The sequence below is a fragment of the Cebus imitator genome, unplaced genomic scaffold (assembly GCF_001604975.1).
Source record: "Cebus imitator isolate Cc_AM_T3 unplaced genomic scaffold, Cebus_imitator-1.0 Scaffold275, whole genome shotgun sequence".
Classification (NCBI taxonomy): domain Eukaryota; kingdom Metazoa; phylum Chordata; class Mammalia; order Primates; family Cebidae; genus Cebus; species Cebus imitator.
The window spans coordinates 1,466,983-1,475,266 of NW_016107590.1; the positions used below are offsets into that span (position 1 = coordinate 1,466,983).

Sequence of the window (8,284 nt, forward strand, 5' to 3'; positions counted from 1 at the left end):
TGTGGAAGTCAGTGCCACTGTTAGTGAAAGAGAAACAATACAGTTCAGTGATAAAGAGCTGTAGCTTAGAGAACTGGTCAGACCAGTGTGAGAACCTTGGCTTCTTTTCATGGGCCCATTCTTTACTTTAATACAGAATTGGTTTCCTCATCTGTAATCTGGGGAGTAGGGGTCATAATTATCCATATCTCATATGATTGTTATGAAGACGATGATCTCATTTATGTAAAGCCTTTGGCAATGTTCCTGGTCCATATTTATTGCTCAAGAAATGGAAGCCTTAAGAGAGGAGTCATCATCTAGATGTGTTCTAGGATGTAAATTCTTTTTTTTTGTTTTGACCAAGAGCATGTTTCTTCTCTCCTTTCAAGTCGGGAAAGCTCCCATTTCATTAGCTTCTAATAAGCCCTATCTTTCTCAAGGTTATTCCCTCCTCCCTACCTGCAGGGTTGGCTATTAGGAGGTCCTCATGGGATTTTTCTCTCACCAGGGTCTAGTCTTGCTCACTTGCCCAGATGCCTAGACCCAAAACTGGCTCACCATGTTGCTGTCTGCCTCAGCTGGTTCAGCTGGTCTCACACTGAAACATCCTACTTCTTTCCAGAACTTGGCCTTGACCTCCCATATGCTCAGGAGACTTACCAGACCTCTGGTTTGAGGGATTAAGATGTATCTGCAATGTGGACCCCAGCCTAGGCTGTGAAATTTCCCTGACCTCTTTTCTCTTGAAAAACAACCATAGTAGGACAACAAGAAAAAAACTCACTGGACTCATATCTTAAAATTTCAGAATATCATTTTTAATTTTCCAAAGTCATGTACCATAAGGAAGGGAAATTGCTGAGGCTTAGGCCTTCCATTTAAAGACTGTTTTGTAACTGTTTCTCTTTGCACCTGCTCTTAGGGCCTTTATGGAGTTGCTAGTATTGTATCTTCCCCAAGTACTGAATTTGGAGAAATTGAAGTCTGTCAGGATGTGAAACAATCATACCAATAAATAAGCTAATTAAGAAATGTAATGTGTTTATGTGTATCCAGCAAATAGAGCAACCAGGAAAACTCAGGATGAACCAGCCTCATGACATCAGACCACTCATTTGAACATCCTATTGAGGAAAATTTTGTTATCCTCACCTTTGGGTGTGTTGTGTTTTTTGATCTGTGGATTTAGTTCCACCTTTAGCCCAAGGACAGATGAGGCATAGCTGTGAGAGGGAAGAGAAGAGGAATGCAGAGGTTATGGTCTGGCAGTGTTGGGGTGAAGTAAAGCTAACCTTAGCTCAAGATCTTTCTGCCTTTGTCAAATGCCCTACAAAGTATCAGCTGAAGATAGGCTGTCACCTCTGACTAAAGGCCCAAGCAAGCGGCTAGCTCACTCAGTCCCCTTAGCCAGAACTAGTGAAGGTACGAGACAGTCCAAGTCCTTATTAACACTGAAAATACAGCCCATGGTAGGAGTGCTTATGACTCTCTCAGCCTCTGATGCTGCCCCTTAGATGGGTTCTCTGTTACAGGGAGACTAAGAAAGAATGACAGAAATTTCAGTGAATTATTTAAATAAACTTCAAGAGTTTAACATTAGTACTCTTGATGTTGTGATATCCTAATCTTTTTTTCTTTTCTGGTTTTCCTGACAGAAGAATGTACACCAATTGAGGAAGCGTCAAGATCTTCTACTTGTTCTTTTTCAGCTGCTCAAAAACTCACCAGATTTGTTTCTTAATTTACCAATTATAAAACTAAATTTAAATTTTTGTCAGCTTCTACTTCTAAAAAATGCTTAGTATCTTAGATCCAATTAATCTTGTCTTAGCTCAAAGTATAAATAAACCTCTGTAGCAAATATCTCTTATGCCATGCAGAAGATGTGACTGCTTGGTTTTTTGGGTTTTTTAAATTTTCTTCTTAAATGTAGCATTTTCTTTTTTTTAATACGACTAACTTTTTAAGTTTTTTTCCCCCTTGAAAATGTTGACTATTTAAGATTGGTCAAATTTTCTATTTTGGTTTATGTGGGTATTACAATTAATATTGTTTGCATTTTCCTACAAAAATAGCAAACATGATGTATAATTACTCTAGTTTATCTTTTAAAGAAGAATTGCATTATTTCAGGGTCTCTTACAATTCATCAAAAATGTTTTTGTAACAATTCATAAAAATGGTTTATCTTCCAAGGAAACAAAGTGTAAGACTGTTATTCTTTGCTCACTTGTTTCATAAGCTAAATAGTTTTAGAAAATAATAGAAAAACTCTATTGAGTGCTTACTATGTGCTGCATACTAGGTTAAACATTATATACATTATCTGGGAGATGCTTACAACATGGAATAAACAATGATAGGTGTTATGATCACCTTAATTTTATATATAAGGAAAATAAAGCTTACAGAACATCAACTTGCCCACAGTTACACAGGCAGAAAGAAAACACTTTCTCATTTTAAAAAATTGTGAAATAGAGTCAATAACAAGTTACAGCATCACAAGTGCATATTTGTTTTATTATTGTTGCTACTATTGAAAACATACAGTTACACACACACACACACACACACACACACACACGTTGAGTATTCCATATTTGAAATGCTAGGACTGGAAGTATTTTGGACTTCAGATTTGTTTCAGATTCTGGATTATTTGCATATACATAATGAGATATCCTGGGGATGAGACCTAAGTCTAAACATGAAATTCACTCATGTTTCATATACACTTTATACATATAACTTCATATAACATTTTAAATAATTTTGTACATGAAACAAAGTTGTGCATCTTGAACTGTTAGAATACAAGGCGTCAGGCATGGAATTCTCCACTTGTGACATCATGTCAGCACTCAAAAAGTTTCTGATTTTGGAACATTTTGTATTTTGTATTTTCACATTAGGGATGCTAAACCTGTATATGTATCTAAACACACACACACACACTCATATGATTATTGTTAATAGAACGCTAGACTGAAAGGGAATGATCATGGCACATTAATCCCCTCATTTGCCAAATGAAGAAATTAAGGAAGGGCCACAGAAGTGAAATGACTAGCCCACAGGGACACTGTCAGTTAATTGAATTTCAGAATCAATCTGCATATATATGTGTGTGTGTGTGTGTATGTGTATATACACACACACACACACACACACCCAAACACTATATATATATATCACAAGTACATATATATATGGGTTGTGTGTGTATGTTTATGTATGTATGGTGTTTGTGTGTATATGTGTGTGAATGTTGACCAAAACTTTCTTCCCTAAGTTCTCACACTGCAAAACTATCATGTTACTGTCATAGACTCATATAATTGTTTCTTCACATGGATGCTGCCTCCCTAACTCTGTAGGACAAAGACATGTACTGCATATTTATGTTAAGTTTTGCAGGTGCCTGTTTGTTTCTAGTGTGAGTGGGTAACCATGGTTGCTTCAGCATTGTCACTCTCAAGCTTGTCTGTATAATTGTGTAGTGGTATCACTGGGGTTGTGAAACAACCAGTAATATTCTGCTTTGCGTTTATATTTAGTAGTGACTGTTAATGGTGTGATTATAGGATGTAAACAAGCTCCACCTATAGTAAGCTCAGATGACTCAGTGACTGCCTGGGGGCCGGTTGCCCCATGCATATTGCACTCTGAAATGAAAATATCCAGCATAGACGACTTTATTGTGACTATAAATTTGACTTCATACTATTACTACTTTGAGCCAAATTATATATGTTTGATGAGGTATAATTTCTTATTAGATCCAAAGAATACCAGGGCAGACTACATTGTAATGGAATTATAATTTGAATTTTAATTGTTGTGTTCATTTCCAAATTCTGACTAATGAAATAAATTCAATGCTATAGTTACACAAATGAATAGTGGACAGCATAGGACAAAAAAAAGAACAAATTGTATTGCTTATCATTAATTTTTTTATAAGCATAAGTGTAACTGTTGGCATTTATTCCTGCCCTTTCCATGAACCCTCTTTCATCAGCCTTATTGGTGGTCGCTTCTGAAAGATAGATGTCTGAATTTTGGCATCTCTGATTAGGGATTGAACTCACCAAATTCTGCCTTCTAATGATTCTCTAGAATTTTATTTTGATAACCTCTATGCAAATCCTCCATGTAGATCAGTTTTCCTCATTTTTGACAAAGACAACGTGTTGAAACCTTTTCAACAAAATATCTTTTGTGAAGAGGGGAGGGAATATATGAAGGACCCGTGTTTGTTCATTTGTGCTTGCTATATTTCTTTTCTTCAGTACTTCTGGCATTCAGACATATAAAATAAATGTTTACAATAAAAGATGCCATTGAATACATGAAGTCATAGATAGAATTGCCTCTAATACCTCATCTTATTATCTGTACTAAGTACAGCATCAGCTGCATTTGTGTAATATAAATAATAGAAACATGGAGTTACCTGAATAATGAGCCATTTCTTCTTAATTCTAGCTACTTTTCATTCATTTTGATGAGTACTTAGCTTCTAATCAGAGTATTTATTGTCTGATCATTTTTCTAAGTAACAATTACATATTTGTGTATATGAACAGTCAGTTTTATAAGCGTTAAGGAGTCAGGTGAAACAAGCCAGTGGAAAGAAGATGATATATAATTTTGAATATTAAAAGTTATTTAAATCATCAAAAGAGTAACAGGAGGTCAGTGTCTAATGTTACTTTATAGCTGAAGGCAGGTAGATCAGGAAGATTTTAGATTTATTTTACAAAAAATGTTCACATTGGAAAATATTAGTAAGTATTAATAAAAATTAAAAAGTAAAGTTTTAGAGTGTGCATTAAAAAAACAGGAATAAGATTCATACTCTGTAAGAATATTGAAGATCATTTCAGTTTGCAAATATTGATACAACTGTCATTATTTTCACATTGCGACAATCTTGAGTTTTCTTTACTTGAAACATTGTCCCAAGGGGCATTGTGACTATTAAACTAATCTTTATTTATGATTTATACAGCCTGAACTCAAATCTCTGGAATGAAATTAATAAATCATGTGTCAATGGAGAGAATAGCAGAAACCGTAAACAATTAGATGAACAATTTCTAGGTGAATGGCACCACTTATGCCAACTTTTAGTTTATGAAAATTTTCTATGTAAGATATAAAAACTCTTAGGACCTCCTGGAAACAGTAGAAATTCACATTCTTGCTGGATTTACTGCAAGATAGGTTGAAACTAGGCTGGATCAAACCGTTGTATGGACCCTTGCAAAGAAAATTAACAGGGAGTATCACATAGCTTGACTTCATAGCATTCCAAAACTCTACTCAGAGGAGCCCTTAGAGCATAACTGAGTACCTTCTGTGGAACTATAACTAAGTAATAACCTAGGAGACACAGGTACATTGGTAACTAATACAGGAAGTGCTGCTGGTCAGAATAACAGGCAATGCTCACTGTCTGTTAGTTACTGAGTTGTTTTCCGTGGAGGTATAGTAACTACAGCTTTAAGAACATTCAAGAATTATTGGCTATGATCACTTAAGGTGTGATTATTTTCTAAATAAACTCTTTTTTGGAACAGTTTTGTAGTTACAGGAAAAAATTGCTAAGAGAGTACAGGGATTTTCCATATACCTTGCACCTTCTTTCCCCTATTATTAATGCCTTATATTAGTACGGTATATTTGTTAGAACAAAGGACCAAGATTGATGCATTGTTATAATATTAACCAAAGCCTATACATCGTTCATATTTACTTAGCTTTTACCTAACATTCTTTTTCTGTTCCAGGATCCCATCCAGGAGCCTATGAAACATTTAGTTTTCATTGTCTCCTTAGGCTCCTCTTGGCTGGGATAGTTTCTCAGACTTTCTTTGTTTTTGATGACCTAGATAGTTTTGAGAAGTGCTGGTCAGCTATTTTGTAAAATGTCCCTGAATTTGGATTTTTTTTTTTTTTGCTGTTTTTCACATAAATAGACTGGGGTTACAGGTTTGTGGGGAGGAAGCCCACAGAAGTAAAGGGCTATTTTCATCACATCATATTAAGGGAACATACTACCAACATGCCTTATCACTGTTGATGTTGACCCTGATTACCTGACTAAGGTAGTATTTGTCAGGTTTCTTCAAAGTTAAGTTATTCCTTCCCCCTTTCCAAACTATAGCCTTTGGAAGGGATGGCCAGCCTATACTTAAGTAATAGGAAGTTACACCCCACTTCCTTGTGGTCAGTGTCCACATAAATTATTTGGATTTCATCTGTGCAAGAGATTTGTCTTTTCTCCCCTTACCCTTTATTTATTTATTCAATCATTTATTTAAAGCAGTATAGACTAATGGATATTCATTTTATATGTTGGCAATAATATAATACTTCACTTATTTTGTTACTCAGATTGTTCCACTGTTGGTCATTAGCGGTAGCTCATTAAGTTGGATCCTATGTCACTTTAAAATAGCCCAATCATTGTAGAGTTAGGTTTGTTTTAATTGTACATTACACATAAAAATCAGTCAAATGGCAGTTGTCAGTTTGTCAGTTTCTCTGTGGGCCAGGAATCAATTAATTTCGAATCAAGTAAACAAGTGGCATTTGAAAAAAAAAAAAAAAGAGTCACATTTGATTATTAACTAGAAGATTATTCGGTACCCTTGATCTGTCTTCTTCTATGTACTTCCCAATCCTGACACCCACTTTGGATTCAAAGATTAATTAGTTTAAAGTAGTGATGAGCAGACTAAATCAGAAGTAACTAGGGACCTAAAATGGAATATGAAGAATTAGATCACGAAGAAGAAAAAATACAGAATACAAAAGCAGTGGGCTTTTAGAAGTTAAAGAAAATTGAACTCTGTAAAGAAAAAGCTTGTAATTTAAGAAAAAGTAAGCAAGATAGACCATTTATTAAACTAATATACATCTTAATATAATCTAGAGTGTCTTGGCCAGAGAAATAACAATGAGCACAGTTAATAGTAAACTGGAAGCACCTTATTAAAATCAGAAACAAGACAAAGATATTCCCTTTCATTGTGATCATTCTGCATTATTCTGGAAGCTACTGCCCATCTAAGAAACAGTAAGCAGAGAAAAGGAGGAGAAAGATAACCATGATTTGTATGTTATATTTCTGTTTACCTAGAAATTTAAAAGAATCAACAAAATTTGATAAACAATAAAATTCTGTGTATAAAATACAACTAATATCAATAGCTTTCCTGTGTATGGGCAATAAATAGTTACAACATCTAATGGGAAATGTCCCATTTATAAGAGTACAAAATTTTCAGTAATAAATCTATATTTGCAAAACAAATACTTTACTGAGCAAAATAAAAGAAAATTTGAATAAATATTATGTTCCTAGATGAGAAGACTAAATAGTTTCAAGCTACAATTCTTTCTATATTATTGATCAGCTTAAGTACATTTTTAACAAAGTAACAATTTTAGATGATGATTTTTAAAATATCAGGAAAGATAAACAACAGAAATGGTCAGTAAAATCTGAGCATAATAATGTTGAGAACCTTCCTTTACAAGTTATTAAAATGAATTATAAACCTAAAATAATATTTAAATGTGATGTTTTACAAGAATAAACAGATTAATGAGGCAGAACCTGGAACAGACTCAAGTATGTATAAGAATTTACTACAGATAAAGATGACATGTAAATAAAGAAGTTATCTATAAATAAGATTGATCCAATTGAGAAACCATTGGAAAAAAATGAAAATTACCTTTTAATATCATACAATACACCAAAATAAAGTACAAATGATTGAAGGGTTTATAAAATTATAAAGCTATAGAAAATCTAGGATCAATGTTTACACTTGGAATTACCGGAATGATGGAAGAGACTGCAGAAAAAATGACTGATAGGTTTAACTTCCGAAACGTGTGTGTCAAATAGCCTGTAAACAAAATTAGAAAACAAATAACTGAATGTTTTTAAAGTTAAACATATGTGACTAAAGGTTACTATATTTAATATGTGCATGGAATTCTTTTTTTGTTTGTTTGTTTTTTAATTTTATTGCATTTTAGGTTTTGGGGTACATGTGAAGAACATGCAAGATTGTTACATAGACACACATGTGGCAGTGTGATCTGCTGCCTTCCTCCCCATCACCCATATCTAGCACTTCTCCCCATGCTATCTCTCCCCAACTCCCCTCCCCCCACTGTCCCTCCCCTATTTCCCCCCAACAGACCCCAGCGTGTAGTGCTTCCCTCCCTGTGTCCATGTGTTCTCATTGTTCAACACCCGCCTATGAGTGAGAAC

General features: G+C 34.4%; 1 protein-coding gene across 1 annotated transcript in view; it reads left to right on the forward strand.

Annotated features, from left to right (window-relative positions):
* MARCHF3 (membrane associated ring-CH-type finger 3) overlaps nucleotides 1-8,284 on the forward strand; it is a 153,860-nt gene that overhangs the window by 62,405 nt on the left and 83,171 nt on the right. The gene's annotated exons all lie outside the window — the stretch shown is intronic.